Source organism: Megalops cyprinoides, chromosome 2 (assembly GCF_013368585.1).
Source record: "Megalops cyprinoides isolate fMegCyp1 chromosome 2, fMegCyp1.pri, whole genome shotgun sequence".
Lineage (NCBI taxonomy): Eukaryota > Metazoa > Chordata > Actinopteri > Elopiformes > Megalopidae > Megalops > Megalops cyprinoides.
This window is the reverse complement of record NC_050584.1, coordinates 41,791,220-41,812,757: the sequence shown is the minus strand read 5'-3', so window position 1 is coordinate 41,812,757 and position 21,538 is coordinate 41,791,220. Positions and strand designations below refer to the sequence as shown.

The following is a 21,538-nucleotide window of genomic DNA, read 5'->3' as shown; positions in this document are numbered from 1 at the left end:
CCATATTTAAATGTTCATGTCTTTATCTATAATCGAAATAATTATTAGTTTATTAATATCTAGTTATTGTTTATTTGCAGAGGTAAAGTATTCTCATTCTTAGCTTTCGAAAACAGTTATTCTTCACACAGAAAATAGAGTATTATATTAAAGTATTTATAAGATTATAAGATGGTCTATAGCCCTCAACTCAAGCGAAACACTGTAACAGTATTAGGTTGGTGGTTGATGTATAATCATGTTTTTAAATCATATACACATATAACCTACTATTTTATATATACATACTCTGTTTTTCCTAATGTCATGTGATGTAACTTCTACAGCCCACCATTGTATGTCCCAGACAGAATCATACTTTTATGTAAATGTATGTATGTACGGATTAGAAATACTTCAAATCCAGCTCGCTATCTGTTTGAATCTGGTCATGCAATACGCGTTCTCTCACATATTGATTGTCATAGGGTGATGGTGTCTGTTTAACTGTGTATTATTTTTCAAGTTCACATTGTGTATTTATGTAGTAAAAAATCACAAGACTTTATATATGGCGGGTGGGAAAATACAGTCACTAATAAGCTTGTGGTGGGGATGGTCATGTGAATTTGTCTATGTTTTATTTAAAATATTTTCTCAGTTTAGTTTGTCTGGAGTGTGTAATTTAGTCTAGCACCAACCAGCAAACCAAGAGTAGCTAATGAGTATTAATCACAGATATTTGGAGGCTGGAAACCATTTAACCCTAGGAGCGTTACCTGTTGACCTGGGGGAGGCAACGGATCCTATTAAACATATAGTCCTGTTTTCCATGGAGATGGTATGCAATGATGGTGTGTCGTATAAGCAGGAAACAGTGCTTCGACCAAATATAACGGGGCAATGTCTACTTGTAATGTCACCCGGAATTTTGCTGAGGCAAGCCAATGATCTCGAAAAGGAATCTCCGTGGGTCAACATTATGCTTACATTCTAATTAGAACTGAACAGCGTCTCGTTTGAGCAGACATTTAACATAGTGCGCGGAACAGAACCTTTCTATCTGGCGCAATCCAATATGCGTCTGTGTTTTACATCTGAACCCGCTGTGTATATTGCCAGTGAGCTGCCCTGGTAAACAGGTGAAGACGTTTTTCTCCTTGCTAAAGGAATTGGGTAGAATCCTTTCGAACTCATTACAGTAGACTAAAAATGCATGGTGTGCATCTCCCTGCCCTCGTCGTATTTTGGCAATGCGTTTTTAAGTTCGCTGCATAGTTCAGAGTGAGAGATGTTTTCAGTCACATTGAATTGATTAATTGTAACCACTGAAATTCAGATGAAAATTGTAATCGTCTAAATGGTTTGGTTTGTTCCAGTCACACTATCAAGTTTGCAACTGTAGAATTCTGTTATATTTTATTGTATAAAATAGATGACTTTATTCTGATATGTAGATTAATGTATCAGACTCACCATAACGCTTTTGACTTGCTGGTGTGAACTACTTCAAGACGAATGCACTTTATTTGTAGTAGCCTAATTCTTATGACGTGGCCTTGAGGGCTGGTGAAGGTAGTAGTTCTGTGCTTTTCTGAAATCTGTCGCAAGGTAGAACGCTTGGCTACATCCGTGCTTGGTGTCTCTCGGTTGCTCAGTCGTGTGTATCTATGAGCATGGCTAATGCCGGTGACATCACAGTTCCATTGGCGGTGTGACCCCCGTGGCCTATGTGAATTTGTCCCAGCCCAGTGAAGCCTCAGTGTCCCCGTGCGAGGCAGTTGCAGTTCTTTCTTCTCTTTTCTTTTTCGAACTCCCAGAGACTGGTCCAGTTCGGAGTGTTAGGCATTATCGCTCGGCTGTTTTATCACAGAACTATGACCGAATGTGTGATGGCCTTGTGTGGTGAATTTGTTTGCGCTCGATTTTCGCTCGTTTATTTAGTTCGGTGTCTTCAATCGCCGTCAGTGCAAGAAGACCGTGATTCCTCGCGTAGTGCTGGAGTTGATGGCAAGGACCTCCGCTCTTGCTTTATGTATATGTTGGAGTTAACGCAATACGTACACGATATCTGCTTATTTAACATCCATTTAAAAGACTGGACGGAAGTTGAACGACCACAGCTTCGGAGTCGAGACGAATGCGCTCTCAAAACCTGAGTAAGACGTCTTTGAGATGAATATTTAATTACCGAACTCTTCTTACATGGATGTTGGTATACTTTTCTGGGGGACGAAAGAACTGCCAGGGTGCCAAGTAAGTGTTTCATGTTGAAACGTGATCTAGTAGTATTAAAATGTGTGTGTTGCTGTCCTTAACAATTTAAATTTTTTGCATTGGGAAATTTTGGATTTGTGAATCTCTGGCGAAGCTCAAGAGGTCGCAGAATTTGAATTTTCAGGATAAATGTTATCTTGTGCACTCTTGTGCTCTTGTATATGAGAGGCCGTGCGTTGTAGGTTGTAGGCTATATAAATCGTTTTAGCTAAAGCTCATTTTAGCTGATGATGACTGTCTATATTCTTAATAAACGACGTTTGAATTTTTTACTTGTAGTGTACTGAATATTACTTTGGACCTGGCTTGTAACAAAATGGTACAATGTTTTTCAATTATGTGGGATCCTATGGGATTTATGTGGGCTCAGTGTCTCCATGGAATCGCTGTGAAGTGGCCTGTATCAAGTCTTGGGATGATATTTTCTTGTAGTCTTTTGAGTCCCGCCACAGTTCATAGAGTAACACTTGAATGTCCTTGCAATTCATTTATTAAATTATATAATGAACATTAACAACAGTTTATAGCATTGGGTTACTTGGAGCTGGCTTTTAAAGAATGTCCAACAGTTGCAAGTGTGGTTCTTTGAATAAATAGATAAAAATAAATAAAAAGTGGTTTGTCAAAGTTCATGAATTATCCAAACCAAAATTTGATGCAGATGCTCTTGCATGCAGATGTAGAGGAAAAACTATTGGGAATATTTAATCCGAAATGGTTTTTGACGATAGGTATAAGCAATTTACAGTTGATCATTTGACATAATAGACATAACAAACGACATGTGCTGCTGCAAAGACAGTCTGGTATACAAACAGGTTGAACTTGAATGTAAACGTTATTAGTGCCCATTGTAAGTAATGTTTCCTGTTTATTCTTTGCTTGTTTGTTTGTGTGTGTGTGTGTGTGTTGGGGGAGGAGGGGCGGGGTCTGGGTCGCATGAAGTGTTGAATTAGTCTTAGACTTTGAGACACTTTTGAGGAGCAGTATAAACACCGAGTACAGTCGCATCGTATCTTCCATTACTTGGCACAAAATCAAATCGTTATGACATCAACCGGCCTACATCCTGTATAAAGGAATATTGTACACGGTAACAGCAGTTATTATTCCATAATGATTAACAAATGTGTCATAAATAAATTTCATGTATACATCCATGAGCAAGCAAGCTCCTATAATCGAGTCTGACACTATAGTGTGTGCGTGTGTGTGGGTTTGAGCTGAAGCCGCACACAAACGAATGTAATGGCTCCATGTGACCACAACAGAAGCAGCCTCTGGCACGCAGCGGTCCCTTTAAGAGACGTGGGTTAGTTTTTCTCTTTGGTTATCTAGCTGTATGAGTTTATGTGATATCATAAAGCTAGAGAACCGAATGTATAAACTAATTCTGAAGACTTCGGGAACCGCCAAAGCAGCGCGGAGAATCGGGAAGGGGGGCAGTCGGAGGAAGAGGGAGAGAGCGCTGGTAGCTGAGAGAAGACTGTGTCCGTTTAAAACACCATAAAATGCCGACGTGGAGATTCCTGTGGACGAAAGGGTATCAATGGAATAAGTGCTGCGTCAAAGACGGATATGAGGCCCAGACTGCCTTTCAAAAGAATTATGTGTTAAGCGGGTCAAAATTGCAGCGTTTCAACCGGAGGCAGACACCATTCAAACCGAGAGCTGGATACGCGACACTGTTAGTAGGAATCTTTGAAGATCCGGATACTGGGGCCTAATGAAAATTATGCTGGCGCATTTTGAGACAATGATTGTAAACAGTGAGAAATGTACATATTCAAAAGAGTTACATGTTATATAATTGATGTAAACGTGTTATTGGCGTGTAAAAAGGAGGCGCGCAGAAATGGTTAAATGGAGCGTTTCGACTGATTGGTCCGTTCTCAGGAGTCACGTGTTATGGCAAGCATCGGTTCTTATGCATGCTGTACCATGCAATATGGAAAATAAGAACTATCATAGCACTACGTATGACTTTTATGGTATTGGTATACTGCTGTGTTGTTTAATTGTTGTATAATACTTGGCTTTTATGTCTTTATGACTTCAGAAACTTGACAAAGAACACTTTGGAATGTAAGCTCACATGAAAATGCTCTTTGGTTGTATTTCATCTTAAATTCATTGTCACCTCAACAAGGTTATGGTTTAGCATGTCACCTCAACAAGGCTGTGGTTTCACATATGGTCAAATACACTGTTCAATGTCTCCCTACATATCTAATCTAGTGAATAGTCTATACTCAGCACTCAGCAATAGTCTATACTTCCTTATGGAGGAAGCACAAAGTGGGTGTTGAATGCAGAATATTGGATATAAGGGCTTCTGTGCTTTATTTATGGGTTTAAATGATAGTGGGACTATTCTTGGATGATTCAGTTGAAAAAAAATACGTTTCAGTTTGTCTGGAAGTCATGTGTTCATTGCTTCACTGACATAGTGTTCATACTGCCTTTTGTTTTTGTCTATACAATATAAACTGTTTTTTGTCCACACTGTGACAGAATTCTATGGAATTTAAACAGTACACCAGAAGTTATTTGGATTTTAGAAATTCTGGGTCTTCAGTTCAATATGTTACATTGGAAAGTATTGAAAGACAAACAACAACATAAATTTACATTTATATGTCTATATAAACCGGAGGTATCCTTTTATTACATTTTTATTTGAACTTCAGGTTTACTCTGCTCATGTAACTTTTACAGGCTGGTTACTGTCACTGACTGTAGTTTATCTGATAGAAGATGCCAATAACATTGAGGGCACTATTGCAATAAATATCCTTAGGAATTTATAATTGACACTTGCTGGCAGCTCTTGCTGTCTGGGCTCTTTGACTTTAGTGCAAATCTTGAATGACTCTTAAGAAAAAAAAAAATCTTAATTTCTGTAACTTTTACGTTGTGTTTGTACATATGAAACATGGTCTACTTTAAATTTGGTAATAACGGTCATGGACAAACTGTTGTGTCTGAGGATTTAGCAGCCCCGCCCCTGTGTTAAAGGTTACCTGTTGGAGATGGATATGTGTCCTCTACATCCACTCCTTTGTTGTGCGATTTGCAGAACGCTGTCAAATTTTACCCAGCTGCCTTGGCACTGAGATAATGTTCATAATCCACGGCGCAAAGTAGAGCAGATACAGCACCACAGCACTGAGTGATCATGCTCTGCTGCATGATCCAGGGCCCTGCCAGCTAGTGTTGTTACCGGGAGCCCAGGCAATTCCATCTAGCTTTCCTGGGCTTTGCCTTTTGAGGCAGAGATCTGCATTTGGAGAGATTCAGGCTCTTATGATAATGTTCCAGGCTGAAATCAGATGTCTTGATTCTTCCACATCGTGACTGTATGTCTGTGTTTCACAAGCTGATTGCCAACCTTTTGTGGTTAAATGGCACGGTGTCAAATGTGATGACATGTAATGTGTCTTGAAAAACATGCAGTATTGTCATCTACAAATAGTGTGTATTTGTTGTGAGACTATTCCTCAATAATTGCTTGCGAGTAGATGCTAAATTCAGCAATGCAACAATCCTAGTCAGTAAGTTTATGGTTTGGAAAGCATGCATCTTGGACTGCAAATGTATTCAGACTTGGTCAAACAATATAAATGCAGATTGATGCATCGGAGAAAGAGCAAAACTTGTTTTGGGATATGTTTAAACAGTGGCAGTGATGGAATATCTTAATAGATGTTACTAAGTAAGACTGGTGTGACATGTACAACTATTTATTAAATTGACTTAAAAACAATAGAATTTACATGCTCCTTGTGTAAGGTTGATTTATGTCCTTGTGAGTCATCTTCTCTTAATGATATAATGAGAAATTGGTAATTGGTCATTTTTTAGAATTGCATTGATACAATACACCCAGTTGTAATATTAAGTGATCTTTGTTCTGGAACTGATGGCTCAAATGAAAGATTTGGGTGTAGGAAAATATCTTCCAAGCACAATGAAATTATTAAGAATTTATTTGTTAAGAATTATGTTGTAACTGGGATGCAGTGAGATTTAATTATAGTCAGAGTCTAGTCTGTGACTAGACAAGGCTTTTACACACATTAATATGTGTCTGGTCTGACATAAAGGCCCCAGCAGATGGAGTCTTGACTCAGCACCTGTCATTAGCAGTGATCTCCATTGTCTCCTTCAATTACTTGTGTTTTTTCCCATAAATTGTTATTTTATACAAGTCCATTATGCATTTAATTACAAAAAAAAGAAAAAAACAGACTAGACAGAATATGAATGTATATGTGTAGTGTAATACTGTATATTTGAAAAAATATAAAACAGATTTTTACAGTAGCTGTTTATGTCGATCCTAAGTTCCCACGTGGGAAGGCAGTTTTCCTTCCTATATTGATTCCATAAGAGGTCTCATTCCATGAAAAGCATGCTGTTTCTCATTTCTCATGTTAGTGTGAGTCTTGCTCACAGTAATGCACAAATGTCCTTTGAATAATCCCTTATGATGTGCTGACAGGCAAGGAGAAGAGCAGTCTGTGTCCCCTTCTTCACTATTTGGACTTTGAGTGGGTTTGGACAAGGATATGGCTGTTGTATTTTTTATCATAGCTAGTGGTCTTTGTGAAAGCTAGTGGTTTTGCGCTCTGGTAGTATAACCTGTCTTTGTTTAATGGTTGAGAACCTTGCAATTACAGTTTGAAATCATGGGTGGGTTATTATTATTGGGAGTAGCAGTAGCAGTCACTGTAATAATATCTTTTAATAAATTAGCTGTTTGCCTTCATTGTTCCCGAATATCCAGATGTTTAAATGTTGCAGAATCAGTGATATGTACAGTTGTTATTCAAAATGATCTCTGTGAGTAACTGATTTCCAGAAGCAAAGGTTTTGTGCATTTCTTCCTCAAGCCATTTTGCACAGGTACGCATTACACCTGAAATACAATGTTTATTTTATTGCATTGAGGCGATACTTTAGAGGTGCATATATATTTTAAAATGCGTTGAAACGTTCGTTCCTGATGTAGGGTGATTCATAATTCCTTTATGTCCATTTGGTGTGGGTTAAGCTTATTGTAAACGTAACTGTATGACTGTTCTGCAATGTAACCAAGTCCATTGGACACCACCTTAAGCCACCTTAAACTACAATCCCGTTGGTGTTCATGCGTGACAACGCTCGGAGGGCCGGTCTGAATTTGTGTTTGGCCTCAATGCTGATAAGTAATGCAATAGTACATGATTTTCCAAAAAAAAAATTTCACGGCTATGTTTATTATCATTATCATTATTGTTGTAATTTAGTTCAGTATGAATAAGTATCCATTGGCCTAAATTAACGCTGCATGAGGCAACATTTTAAAAATATGATTTTAAATTAAGTGAGGTGTTTGCGATATTAACACAATAATTGTAACTATATCAATAATGTAACACCATGTGTATTTTTATTTATTTTCTCGAGAAAGCAAACGTCTATTAATTTTTGTCCGAACTTGTGTAGTCTGAGTTTGGTAGCTTAGCAACAGCCTCTGACCCATCAATGAAATAAAAGACTGGGAGTCTGAAGTGCGGGCGCTAACCCTGTGCGGTTTACATTATGGCCGCCACTGAAAAAGTGTGATTTAATGCATAATGCACTGATTCTGAAAGCACGTTACTGGATGATGTTGCAGCATTTGCCAGCAGGGCTCTTGAAAGGAGAATTCGCACAGTAAGAACAAATGGACTGAATAATGTGTTTGGAAGAGTAGTTACTGTATGTAAATATAGTGAAAGGCAACGTTGCAGATAGGGTGTGATTTCAAAATTTCCGTGTGAGCCTAAGTCACAGAAATACTTGCATTCTTTATAGATTCAAAATTGTGTGAAAGGCCTCTTAAGTTAAATCGTCATGTAATGAAATATCTCTCAAATCATTTTCTCGGGGCATAACAATACATTTCAATGACAGCCACAGAGTTTTCTGGCAGTGTAATTGTATCAGCTGTTCTGAAAAGAGAGGCTGATGTAGGTTTAACATTTGGTAAAGAATTGTGGGAAAATACAAATCGCTCCCTCTGACTTCCCTTATCTCTGAAAAATGATATTTTTAATATTGACCGATAATGACTAAGAAATATACATGAACAAAGAACAAATAAATGTCCATATTATGAATAATTTCAGACTTACCTTATACTACACCTATGTGTATTGGAGTAGCAGCATATCCTGCTCTTTCTGAATGCCTTTCTCACTTACACATTCACATAGTATTCCATTTATTTGTCCATACCAGGACATAAATAGTTCAACCGTGTTTACGTATTTATTTTTATACCATAAGGGCATATGGATTAATGCGGATTTCGTTCGTTTCGTTTTATTTTTCACATTAATATACACATACCTCTCCAAAATAGGCAGCCACAATAGTAGTAAAAAGAAATTGAAGGTTAAACTTATGTTGATTAGAGGACAGTAATGATGTCAAGATTAAGAACATTGTTAATTTTAGTTGATACTGTATGTGCTACATAGATGCTTGTTGTTATAGTAATGCACTCAATTTCACATTTTTTCAAGATAGCAGAACAGTAATTGTACATCTGATTGTGTGGCTTTTACTTTTGTTGACTATGAGACTTGCGCTACTGTGGATGACATGCCATGTGATTTTTGTGTTTATGAAGGAATACTGTGATGCTTGTTGTACTGTAATTCCAAAATTCTGTCTGTCCGTTTGTAGAATTTCAAGAAACCTGATTGTTATTTTTAGATAACAATTTGGATACAATCTTCAGAATGTATTGTTGTACTCTTGGCTTTTCTATTGATAGCTTAAGCAGTACTCACAACAAGGCCTTTTATACGGTCTTACAGTGGGTTTGGCTATCATCTAACATTTACCAGAATTGCATCATTTTTGTTTTTTAGAAGCAAATGTGTTATTCTCCGGAGTGTTTATTCTTTTTATTCATTTTATTTTTTACTTTTTTGAGATTTTTAATTTTAATTTAATAGATCATGTACAGCATGCAAAATTTCATAGTTAAAATATATTCGCTGTCATGATGAAAATACAGTCTATTTCATAAACATAAATTGAGGTCATTTCAGAAACATGAATAAAATATGAAAAAATACATGGACACCCCACCTTTTTTGTAAATTTGCTAAATGCTTAATTCATTGTCAGGATTTTGTTGTGCAGTTTAGTTCATAATCATAGAATGGTAACTGTAATAACTTTGGGACCATTTGACCTTCAGTATGTGTTATTAGTATAGTGTGATTATATACAGTGGCAATAGCCTCTTTAAGTTTCTTTGGTGTGCTACAGATACCCATTTCATGTCCCGTTTTGCTCAAGAACAGTACTGTAAATATACATTTGTTAATCTTAATTCTAAATATTTATAATATCCAAAAATCTGGATTATTTTGTCTATACCAGATATTATTTTTATGGTGTTGCTGTTCTTGTTATTTATTGTTGTTTATAAGTATCAGTATAAGCATCATTATTATTATCATCATCATGTTTTTACTATTGTTGTGAGTGTTCATTAATGGCAAATTTTGAAGAGTGGCTTAGCATCCAAGGCAGAAAGTACTTCACAACAAACTGGAGGCATGGACATTGTCATTTTTCTCCTAATCAACCACTCCATATCTTTTCATATTAACATCTTCTTTGGCAACTTTAAATCTGAGATTTTTTAACTGGTGGATGTACATATTTGACTATGAAGCACAGCTGATGTATAAGTCCTTCTCCCTACATGTGATGTTAGCGTGGAGCTGTGAAGCCCGCTTTCTGCACAGTGAGGACCTGGATGTTTACACGGCTAAGAGCTTGGCCCTGTGCACCAGTGTGTCACCTTTGTAAGACCTACCTTGCGTACACAAGGGCAACATTGTGGAGGAATCATTAGTGTGATGGATTCAAGACATTATAGTTGTGGCTGTGAAATCTGAGTGGGACACTGTTGTTGTACCCTTGTACAGCATACATTATGTCAAATGTTATAAATGCCTCATGTAATGTATAAAAAGTGAAAAAGTGTCAGTATTTTATGTTGTCCTGGGTAAAGGTATCTGTTATGAAATTTTTACAGATCATATTGGTACAGTAGAAACATCTACCATATTAGGCAAGATAGAGTTCTGGTATAAATATTTGCGTTTCAAACCCAACCAAAATATTTTCTGTTACTGCTAGAATGTTGCAGTAGTATTCATTGACTCCAATTAATGAAACTTTAAGGAAACGAAAATGGTATTTGTCAGTGTTTTTAGGTGGAAAATGTGTAACTTGGAAAATTTGTAACTGTGATTTATCTGTAAAGCTTATACTTGAACAATGTTGAGATCTCCCCGAAATACCATACCTACATGAGTACATGTGTGCATGTCTGTACAAGAGATAGAAGGAGACTGAGACGAAGAGAGACAAACTGTCAAGATATTGTATATTTATGCTTCTGTGCTTTCTAGCATTTATCTGAGCAAACAAACCAGGATGTTGAGGGGTAAAAAAGCAATCATCCTTACATTATGTCCAATACTGTTTTTTTTTTTTTTGGATGTTATGCTCAATATTTTATTTTATTTTTTTTTGCCTTTTTACCTACTACTGGGACTGCAGCTACAGTGCGGGCGAAATTCTCAGTTCTTTGTTTGGTGTTGCAGGGAGCTGTATTGCACAGCTAGAGAGATGCCAGTCCTGGACACATTCAATTTAAAGCCTTGGAATGGCCAATGACAGCTGGGTGGGCAGATTACCTGGGATCTGTGGGATGGCCATGATACACAGGTAAGGAGAGTGCCCCTCCAGAGAAAATCATCACAGGTGTATAATACATTACAATGCAATCTATATATATACTTACTCCATACTTAAACTTTATTGGAAAATGTGCAATATATCCATAGGTTTTACCCGTAGGTGTTACTCGTTGCTTGCTTTCTCTATCTCTCTCTGTCTACATGTATATGTGCAACACTGTAAATATAAATACATTTTTATAAAAAAAGAAAATACTCTTATGTACATAGCAAAAAACGTTGTACTAAAGCTGGCAGAAACGGCAAATTAGCAGTAGTATTTTCATGCCATGTGGAGGCAATATTTGCCAAGTCATGGCAGTTCTTACATGTTGTGTTAAACGTGTTAAATGTCCAAATCTAGGACTTCTGAACCTTAGTGCCAAATGTTTCAACCATTTATTTCGGGTGCAGACTAAAGGTTGTCATGAAAGCTGGTAAACGAGTGTTGTGGGTCCAGTGGTTCAATAAGCACCAGGGGCACAACTTCCTGTTGCATCTCACTGTTCTCTGCATATGGAAGGCCCTGCTGAGGGATGCCTGCCGGATGCATGGAGACGTGAGATGGTGAATGTGTCACACACCTCCTCTTTCATAACTGTGGGACCTACAATACTCATTACTAAAGTCATTACCATTTGCTACCATTTGGTTTTACCTCTGTTTAAAGCAGCATAAAGTCACCTTGCAACACTATTTTCTGGTGAACCACCTGTTTGATGTCTACAATGCTGATTAAAGCCGTATTAGTCTTCTCCCATTTTCAAACTACTGCCAAAGAGGTTATTGTCAGTATTATGTTTGCATATGAAATTACTTGTGTTGGCTGATCAGTGCCACATCTGAGAATTAATCGCACAACCTCTGTTCTGTATCGGCTATCCACCTAATAACACTGGCAGCAAATGCAGGACAACCTCAAATAGATACAGCAAAGCTTTGGTACCTGCAGTTTCTCATTGGCATTCACTGAAAACATACAGAGGTCATTCTTCACGATCAATACCAGTCTCTGAAGATAGATAAATATCTTCCCTCTGATATTTTTTGGCCACTGTTTGTCAGTCTAGAGCCTGGAACATGTGTCTGTTGGGGTCTCTTTATTGGGTATCATGTGGCACAGAGAATTACACTCTAGAGGCTTCTGGAAGGCTATAAGAGCTACAGAAGAGAATGGGAAGCATGTAGTAATATGCAATAAATGGCTGATTCTTAACAAGAGAATGTTAGGATTTTAATCGTGACATGACTTCATGTCCTCATTTGCCAGTGTCCTTGCTGTCATTTGAGTGTAAAGATACATAATGTCAAGATTTGGTTTTTGGATTATGGTAATTGTTGAAGGTAATTGTTGTTTCTGATTCAAAGACATGATTAACATGAATAAAATAACATAATATAAAATAAAACGATGCTTTTCATGACAGCAAAGTGAAAAAAAGATCTTTGAAAAGATCTTTGAAAAAAGACAATCTTTGAAAAAAATTGAATGACAAAAAAATTGTCTTAGTGTGCTGAAATACCTGATACAAGCAAATAATGAGAGAATAGCCAGTCCACACAAAAACACACCTGAGAAAGGCCTAGTTTCACTTTCAACAGCAGTAGTCAGAAACTTAGTTAAAAGTAGTTAGTTAAAAGTTAATCAGATTATTTCTAGGAAACAATAGAAACAGAAGCCACAGTCATACAGTATTCTGAGTCCTTGAATGTGCCATTTTCAGAATGTCAGGAATGCTACGACCCATCCACTGCAGTACAATATGGCTGCAGCAACATTCTTTAATACAGAAGTCTTAACCATTTGCTGAATGGTAAAAAAATGTGAATTCCTTGGCTATGGCAAAATAATTGAAAGGGCTGTATAGTGCAAGGCCCTGTGAGTGCAGGCTACATGCGTCATATCACAACTGCCCTGGCTGAATGCTCAACGTCTTTGTTGGGCATTTACAAAACTCTGATTGTTTAATGTGTAGCTACAACTTAAACAGTCAGTAATTGTCAATCCTGTACAATGACCGAGAACATTGTCGCAAACAAGTGGCCAGATCCTTATTTCTCTATTTAGTTACAATTGAATGTGAGGAGTGTTTACTCAAGTGTTCTCAGTATCTCAGTAATTACATATCATAATTCACTCCAAGGATATCTCTTCTGTGTCAAAAAACCACCCAATGTATTACAACGGAGGCCAAGTCCTCAGAATGAAACAAACATGTTGGATTCTTTTGGTTTTCTTCAGAGCCTGCGTGAAGAATCAAGTATCTCTGCAATGTGACCTGTGTTCGCAACTGCAATGTTATTTGTCCTTAACCTTTTTGCAAATGCACAGCTCACACTAGTGTTTAAGAAGTTACACTTGTTTATATTTGATACATATTTAAGGACAAATTGTATTACTATGAGATTAAATCAAGATGTATGCCCTGTCATGTAAGAAGATTTGAGTGCAGGTAGTGAGGGTTTTGAGCAGAAATGGTTCCTTAACTTATTTTCATCTAATGAGTGAAAGATGGGTGTAATTCCCAAATATGGCCTTTCTATTTAGGTGGATCCTCCAGCGTTCAGTTTGGGACTTGAGTCCCAGATTTTGGAGAATCTGAATCTACTGGCCTTGTTTCATTTCACTTTCTCTTCTTTGATTAATAAGTGAGGTTTATGAATATGGTGTTCCAGATCTGAGTTTGTTTGCACTGTAATGAAACCCACATAATAAATGGCACCTCTCTAAACTTTATTGCGATTTTATTTGAAGAAAGGGAAGCAAGCGTGCTCACTTTCACATGAAATGTAGTATTCTCAACCTTCCATTAATCTGCGTTATGAGAAATGCATTTTACAGTCAAACCCACTCTCTCTGAAATGTTTGTATTTTTCCACCCTTCATTCCTTTCCCCTCTCTCTTTCCCTCCCTTTAAATCGTCTGATCCAATTTGTCAGGAGCCTCCGTTCGGGCAGATAAGGTGCAGGGTAGCCGTTTGTGTAATCTATATTTGAATTCCTTTGTCCCAGCTCCTTATCCCTTGGAGATACTTGGGGGACCTTGGCAGAGTCTATGTGTAAGGTGTGCTCATGTGGAAACGCTGTGAGGGTGGCTTAGTCCCTCACCCTTCTAATTCCCTCACTGCCCCACCCCCCCTCCCTTCACCCAGCCCCGCCTCCTTTCCCCCTAAGCCCTCTCTCTGACCCTCTCTAGACCCTCCCCGCCCACTCCTCTCACAGCACAATCTCAAGTCAGAGTTCAATGCCACCTTCTTCTCTGCTCACTCTATACTTTTCCCCTTTTTTTTCTAGATGGGGGTTCTGGGGCTTTCCCTCCTGAATTTAATTTTGGCTACAGTTCTCTGGATACACATAGGGACTTTGAAACAGATTGGAAAAAAGAGCACTTTTTCAGCAAATAAATGTCTCAGACTACCTATTTCACCCCATGCATTTAAAACTCTTTTCCTGCTACTGTGGGACCTGATATTTCACAATTTTACAATTGATGTCACATTTTGATGGTGGAAACAAAAGCAATGAGGGGTTGCAGTAAGCAATGAGAAGTTATCCATTTTTTATTTGTAAAGACATGGAATTTAATGTTTCATATAAAACCACGACATGCCTCATAATTTCTTTGTAATTTCACAGTTTTTGGTGTGAGTGCAGTGTTAATCTGCTGATTCCCAGCATTAGTTAACAGGCGGCGCATTTAGCGGAACTGGTCGGTTTGCACAAGGAGGAGCTGTAAAGGAGGCTTTCAGTGTGGAGCTGAAGCCATATATAACCTGCCCGTCCTTTCAATTTAATGCACGGGGTTCTGATTACTTTTCATAATGCATGGCGAAAAAAGCCAGAGAGTGAGTCATGCAGCCGTTAACATTCTGCTTACTGAGTGGGCCTTCACTTCACTCAGCACTGGCCTGCTAACCTAGGCTGCCTTCCGCACCATGCAGGCTGGCTCAGGGAGTAGCATGAGGAGAGCCTCCTGGAGAGAAGGAGTGTAAAAGAGGGAGGCAGAAAAGTGAAGCAGGTCTAGTGAAAGGAAGTCCTTCATCGAGGAAAAAAAAAAAAAAAACGCTTTTCTTTAAGGCCAAAAAAAAAATACAGTCAGTGACACTGGCCTAGTTCTATATCAGTGTTGCCCAAAGGAAGAATTGCATTTGAGAATCAGAAACAGAAGATCAGAGGAGATTTTAAACCCTGTGGCTATCATCCATACTCTTCAGCCACCTTTCAACCTCTCTCTGCTGCACTCTCGTTTCGACTCAATAGAGCTGCTGGTTTCATATAAGCAGTCAATATCAGATCTGCAAAGTAGATGGATCGATGAAGACGGGCTTTGGAGGAATATGTATGGAGTGCAGAGGTTGACATTTAACTAACAGACACATAACACGTAAATATTTTATGCATTTTAGTGAATTCCTTTTTATTTCAGTTGCAGATTCAATATTGCAGACCACTGCAATTCACAAAGACCATCTTTGGATTGCCTTAACACATTAAGTGGTATGCCCTTTACAATCTGACAATTAATTGCTCTTTTGTCAATTGTGCATTACAGAGCTAGTAACTATTAAATATGCATAAAAACAGAAGCTAACCTGCAAAACAAGGCACTGTATTAATGTTTGTAGGAGTGGGAATCCAGTGTAAGAAAGCTCATGTATGCCAGAGTGATTCTTGAAATGGAGGCCGGGTTGCTGTCTCCACACACATAGCACTGTTCCACACCATTTCCTATGCTTATGGATAAGCTCCAGTATGGAAGAAGTAATCCCTTCATTTACAGTGCTGCAGACCCACATCTGCCCTGCCATATCTTTGGCTTCAACCCCCCCCCTGCAGGTTCCGTCCTAGTCTTCATGGCCTATTGGGCTGAAGAGAGGGGCTCCTCCCTGGTTCTCCAGCAGATTTCTCTTGTCTAACCCTGCTGCCAATGCCCTTTGGATATTCACGGTCTATCCTCTAATGAATATTAGCTCCATCAGTGGCCATTGGTCCTGAGATGCCATTTAAAAACGTGTGCCATTGCAACACTCTGCCATGCAATGTTGTGTTTAGCTAAAAAGGACATAGACACAAGTCCAGAATTTATTTGCTACAATTTAGTCAAAATGTCTGGGTAAGTAATTTGTGAAGTGATAGCTGCTCCTGTATATGGTACTCCATGATTGTAATAGTAAAATACTGTAAACAATACTGTAATACAACAGTACAATAATACTGTTAATCTTTTAAACAATAGCATGGCTAAGCATTAGTACATTAACATGTGTTTTAAGTTTGACCAATTATTTTTACATCTTGTCTACTGGTGAAAACATTTTAATATTTTGTATTTGTCAAGTTAGGCAAAAAGAGAAATTCAGCCATGCATAATGTCTGTATAATTTTAGATGTTGCTCTATAAAGTTTGTAACTCCATTTCTTAATCTTGCTTTGAACTGGGAGATTTAGAGAGAATGTTATTTTCCCAGCCCCTATTGTTTCTCTTTGCTATATTACCAAGAGCACATCTGTGAAACAAATAGTCAAAAATAGGAAATATTACATATATTTTTGATATAAGATTGATATGTGGCTCAGTAATAACAGCTAATCCCAGGTTTGTGCAAATATTCATGGCTGCCAAACTTTGCATTTGTTGGAAAGCCTGTGACTTGCCAAGATTTTTCTGAGCTTTACAGATTTGTATGCATAAACTGTTCTGCACGGCTGTTCTTATAAGTTGATTTAAATTATGCCCCCGCATTATACGGCTTGATAGGAAATAAATCTCTTTAAATGAATTCAGTGAATAGGGGGAGCCAAGGGAGGGGGAGGGGGGGGGGTCCAGGAGGGGAATATTGGCGTATGTTAACATAAATTAAAGTCTATCTACAGTGGCGTTAGGTAGAGAGTGTTCTTTCTGAATGAAGAAACAGACGGAAAATAATCTGACCGATAATGAGTTTCAGGAATGTCTAAAAGAGTAGCTGGAGTGAGTTTGGGCTTTGGAAAGAGCACAGGGTCAGAAATGGGAGTGTGTAAATGTGAACATGAGTCCAGTGGAACGGTGCATATGAGAGATTTCTTCTAGCAGGAAAACGGCAGGCTTCACCAGTAGAGCAGGCCTCTGGCATTTCCATGCAAACTAGGCCTTGAATAGTGAGGTGTATTTATGAAGGCAGGAGGGGGGAGTACTCTGAAAGGCAGCAGGCTGCTAAGTGAATGGGAAAGAAATGGGGTGGGGGGGGGGGGGGTGGCTGTGGTGTAGGCCTCCATTGGTTCAATGCAACGGCCAGAGCAGCTGTGAAAAGAAGTCTCCTCTTTTTCCCACGCCCAGTGCGACGCAAAACAGTAGTTCAGCCTGCCAGGGTCAAATCACATTGCTAATATATACACAGGGTCTGTGTACTTATACAATACATACACATCCCTCATTGATTTAATGTGTGCACACAGACAGACACACTTATAAGTATGCATGTGCGCACACACACACACACACACACACACACAGACAGAGGGAGAGGGAGCTCACTGACACTAGTCTCTAATACGTTGGAGCCATTGTCTAGTTCTTGACCAACTGTCTAAGGTTCTGCAAATTAACAAGCTATCTGTGAGCAGACACGGAGACCCACACACTGACACTGAGACACCTGCCAGTCTTACAAAGAGCTGTGCTCTGGCCCAAGTGGTCACCAAATTAGCAATGTTGGGCAAAAACACATAAATGAAAAACACTAGGTTTTCTGTCTTTATTTGTATGCCTTTTTACTGAGATTGCATTTACACCAATGATGAAGAGATTGCATTCCTATTTTGTTTTTCATATTAGTGATAATACTTATTTAAGTAAAGTTTATTTTAATTCACTTTCACTGCAGCCTTAAAAAAATATTTTGTAAATTGTATCTATTGGTATATTTCGCTGTGCATTATACAGGCAAACCATAACCAGAAATGTTAACCTGGATCTTGTGATCGTTTCAGCTGTTTCTTGTAACTTTATGGTCACAAAAACAGGTTATCTTATAGCCTGCTCAATTTCATAGACAATTCATTGTCGCACACATGCATAGATCCCCTACAGCAGATTGTCGAACATAACCGAACTTTTCTGTGTCACACGTTGTGCTTATCAGTTCAATCAATGTAGCCAGTAAAGGTGCAGGAGAAGGTGAGGCATGCAGGTGCTTTGCTTAGACCTCCCTCACAGGTCCAGACGCCGTGCACGGTGTCAGCCTGTGTCCCGGCTGTGATGTCACCGTGTTTCGTTTCACACTCGACTGAAGCTTGGCGTGCGCAGGGTCTAGGACCTGGGGGCACAGCAGTCATGTGCACCTCCTTGTCTGGACTGAGGCAGAGCCAGGCTGCCTGGGCTGAAGTGTAAAAGACAGCTAATTTAAACAGGGCGGGAGAGCTGGCAGGAGACATAGCAACTTTCCAGGAATGTCTTAAAGCTGGATTTTCAATTAGACCTGTGATCTATGTCCAAATAATAGAGGGGAGCTTTATTTTGGCAGTTCAGCTCTGTGGTCTTAACTAGCAGTGAAATCTGCTGCTTTTTCAAGACAAGGCCTTTATAATCAAAGCAAGAATTCACACAACGGAAAAAAAAAATAGAAAAAAAAGGCCACGGTGGTTAGAAAGTGATCCGTGACAACAGTTTTAATGCAGTATGAAAAACTTTCTTGAGTAGGAAATCCTTTGTGGCCCAAGGAGAAATGAGGGATTCTGGGTGCTGTGGAAAAAGGTGTATAAAGAACGGTTGAACTACTGAAGCAGGTGTGGGGTAGCTGAGGGAGAGTAACGGCAGGTTGGCCTTAGACCAGAACAAGGGCAAGAAGAAGCCTTCCTCATGTCCTGTTACTCTTCATAAACATCATCAGATGGATCTTGGGAAAACTGATTACGGAATTACTGCTTAGGCTGTTTTCACACTTGGTCCGTTTTGCTGGTCCGAACTCGAGTGCGATTATTCCCCCCCTCCCCCTGCCCCCGCTGGTCTCCTTTCACATTACATTTTTTGGTTGCAAACCCTGGTCCATTTACGTCACCAACACGTAAGGAACGTGCAGCTTTTATTTACCACTGTCGCTAGGCAGCGATGCAAATGGGAGGCAAAATGGAAAGCCACACTATATTTGTTTTCTTATTCATCTTTTTGTTAATATGGTGTCAGAACCAAAATAACCGTGTTCGGCATTTTCACTATGCCCTAAATGCATCCCGCTATCTGAGAGTGATGCAAGCTGCTTGGATAAGGAGGTTTTTGCGGAGACAGGCGATAATGCAAAATGAATTTGCAGCTTTGCTTGCAGAGCATACACGCATACCCTCAAGGTGAGCGAACAGTGTGGCTACCTGCAATTATTTCCCGAGTAGTTTGTAGATGGGTGAATTGCCACGTGATTGTCCCCTAGTCACAAATTACACGTCATCAATAGCATTCACTTCCTGGTTTTAGATTGGATAACTTTCACACCAAATGCGAACCGCACTGGAGTTCAGGTGAACCGTACCCCAGACCCCCATTTTCTGGAGGACTTGGGTACGGTCCCTTGGTGCGCACCCAAGTTCAGAAAACAGCTTTCACATCAACAAAACGAACCAAACTAACGGCTCAAGCGGACCCGGGTCTGCACCAAAGGCTCTACTGTGAAAGCACCCTTAATTTCTTTAAGCATTATAATGTGTGTATGTCTCACAGTGGGAACACTGGTGCCTTGAGCACTGGCAACCCAAAACTCCTATCAGTGTGCATGCAGGTTCATTGATGTGGCCTCCCAGTCCTTCTCCAGCCCTGTTTATGTTGTTTTATGAACCATCTCCCCCCTACAAGCAGGGACAGCAAGCCTTTGTTCCTGCCTTTTTGTAAACACACATGAGGACATGGCCACCCTTCCTGCCCTCCCATCCTACCACAATTCAAATGGTGATGGAGATGACAGCGTGAGAAGACACTCACTTAATTAGGCTAAGGAGAAGAAGCATTGTGGCAATCACTGAGCACAATGTGGGAAAACCAACAGGAAGTTAATTTGCTGTTTGTCCGGAGTGGCTGTTCTATTGTTTGGAACTCCCTCTCCACTCTTTGTGAAGTGCGTAGCTGTAAAAAGAAAGAGATTTACAGCCAGTTTTCACTGGGCTGTTTTGGACAATGCCTGTAAGACATTTCACGTAAAATCATTTAGATATAGTGCCACCAGTAAGCCTGTGTCCTGTCAGAGAGGCTTGACATTTTTGCCATGTAAATTGATGAAATGTAATATATCTGGATCCCTTCTCTTCATTACGGTTCTCAGAGAAGAACAGACTTTGTTCTAATTTTAAATGTCTTCCTGTAATTAAATTCATACTGTTTCTCCCTTAAATGGTTTCCTGCCATTTACTGTCACTTTACCTGTGTCTAGTAACCCTATGAGCAGTTTCAGCAGGCATTTACATGAGGTTGTGGTTTTATAAGGGTCTCAGAAAAGCATCCACTTTCACTGTTATGCCTAGAGAGGTCTCTCGGAAGATGTCAGATAACTTTATCATGACCCCCCACTTGCGTTTCAAGAGCTCCTTAACCTCGATAAAAGCGGCAGTGTGAGGGGAAAGTTGTTGGCTTAAGCGCCGTATGGTGCAGGAGTGCTGGTTCTGCTGCCTGCTCCCTCTCAGGATCAATAATCGTCGGAGAGCGGCTCAGCGTTTGTGTCTGGCAGCCTGGCGTTAGGGATGGGGCTGCGTGGCCGGGGGGTTTCCGCCGCAGCCTGGAGGGACAGGGAGTGCTGCCCGCCCGCCTGCCAGCATCGCACATTTGAGGGCTCCGTCTCCATGTCAATATCAACGCGCACACCTCTCTGCCAAATGGGCTCTGGCACATTCAATCTGCAGGCCTGCCAAATCCCCGCAGTTAAGTGTTGCTGAACCACGGCGCTCTTTGTTGCGGTTTTGCTGCATTTTCCCTGCCCTCTCTGACCGCATCTTTGAAAATCCTTTGTAGAAGTCGCTCATAATCGAATCAACTAGTTATGAGACACATTAGTCATTAGAGACTGTACAAGCACCGCCTCAGCCGCCCATTTCGCTCTCACCCCTCTCCTCGTTCCTCCTGTTAATACCTCTCCTTGTCTTTGCTCCTCCCTCACGTGTTTTCATCCCACTCCTCTTCCCACTACTTCAGTTTTCCCCTCTCTCTGAATATTTTGCTTCCTTTGAGTTATCAGACCAGTCTTATCTTGTGCTCCTCCCCTAATCCCATGCTAAAACCCTTCTTGAATTCCTTTCGCCACCTTTTAGCTGATGCTCTTACTTTCCTTTTTCCACCCCGTCCCCCCCCCCCCCCCCCCAGCCTTTCTCCCTCCCTACGCCCTCTCCGGTAGTGTCTCCTCATAGATCTCCTTCTCTCCTTCCTCCCTCTCCCTGTGCTTTAATTGAGTCAGTCAGCAGTTGACCCCGCCTCCTTCATTCCTCAGGAGCTCAGGACCCCTCCCTCACAGGAGGGGGACATTGTCTGCCCT

General features: G+C 39.8%; 1 long non-coding RNA gene across 2 annotated transcripts in view; it reads left to right on the top strand.

Annotated features, from left to right (window-relative positions):
* Nucleotides 1–21,538, top strand: part of LOC118772514 — a 61,808-nt gene that overhangs the window by 21,101 nt on the left and 19,169 nt on the right. For both annotated transcript variants that reach the window (XR_005004704.1, XR_005004705.1), the window contains exon 2: nt 10,920–11,043. This is a non-coding gene — a long non-coding RNA (uncharacterized LOC118772514). The remainder of the gene's footprint in view (nt 1–10,919; nt 11,044–21,538) is intronic.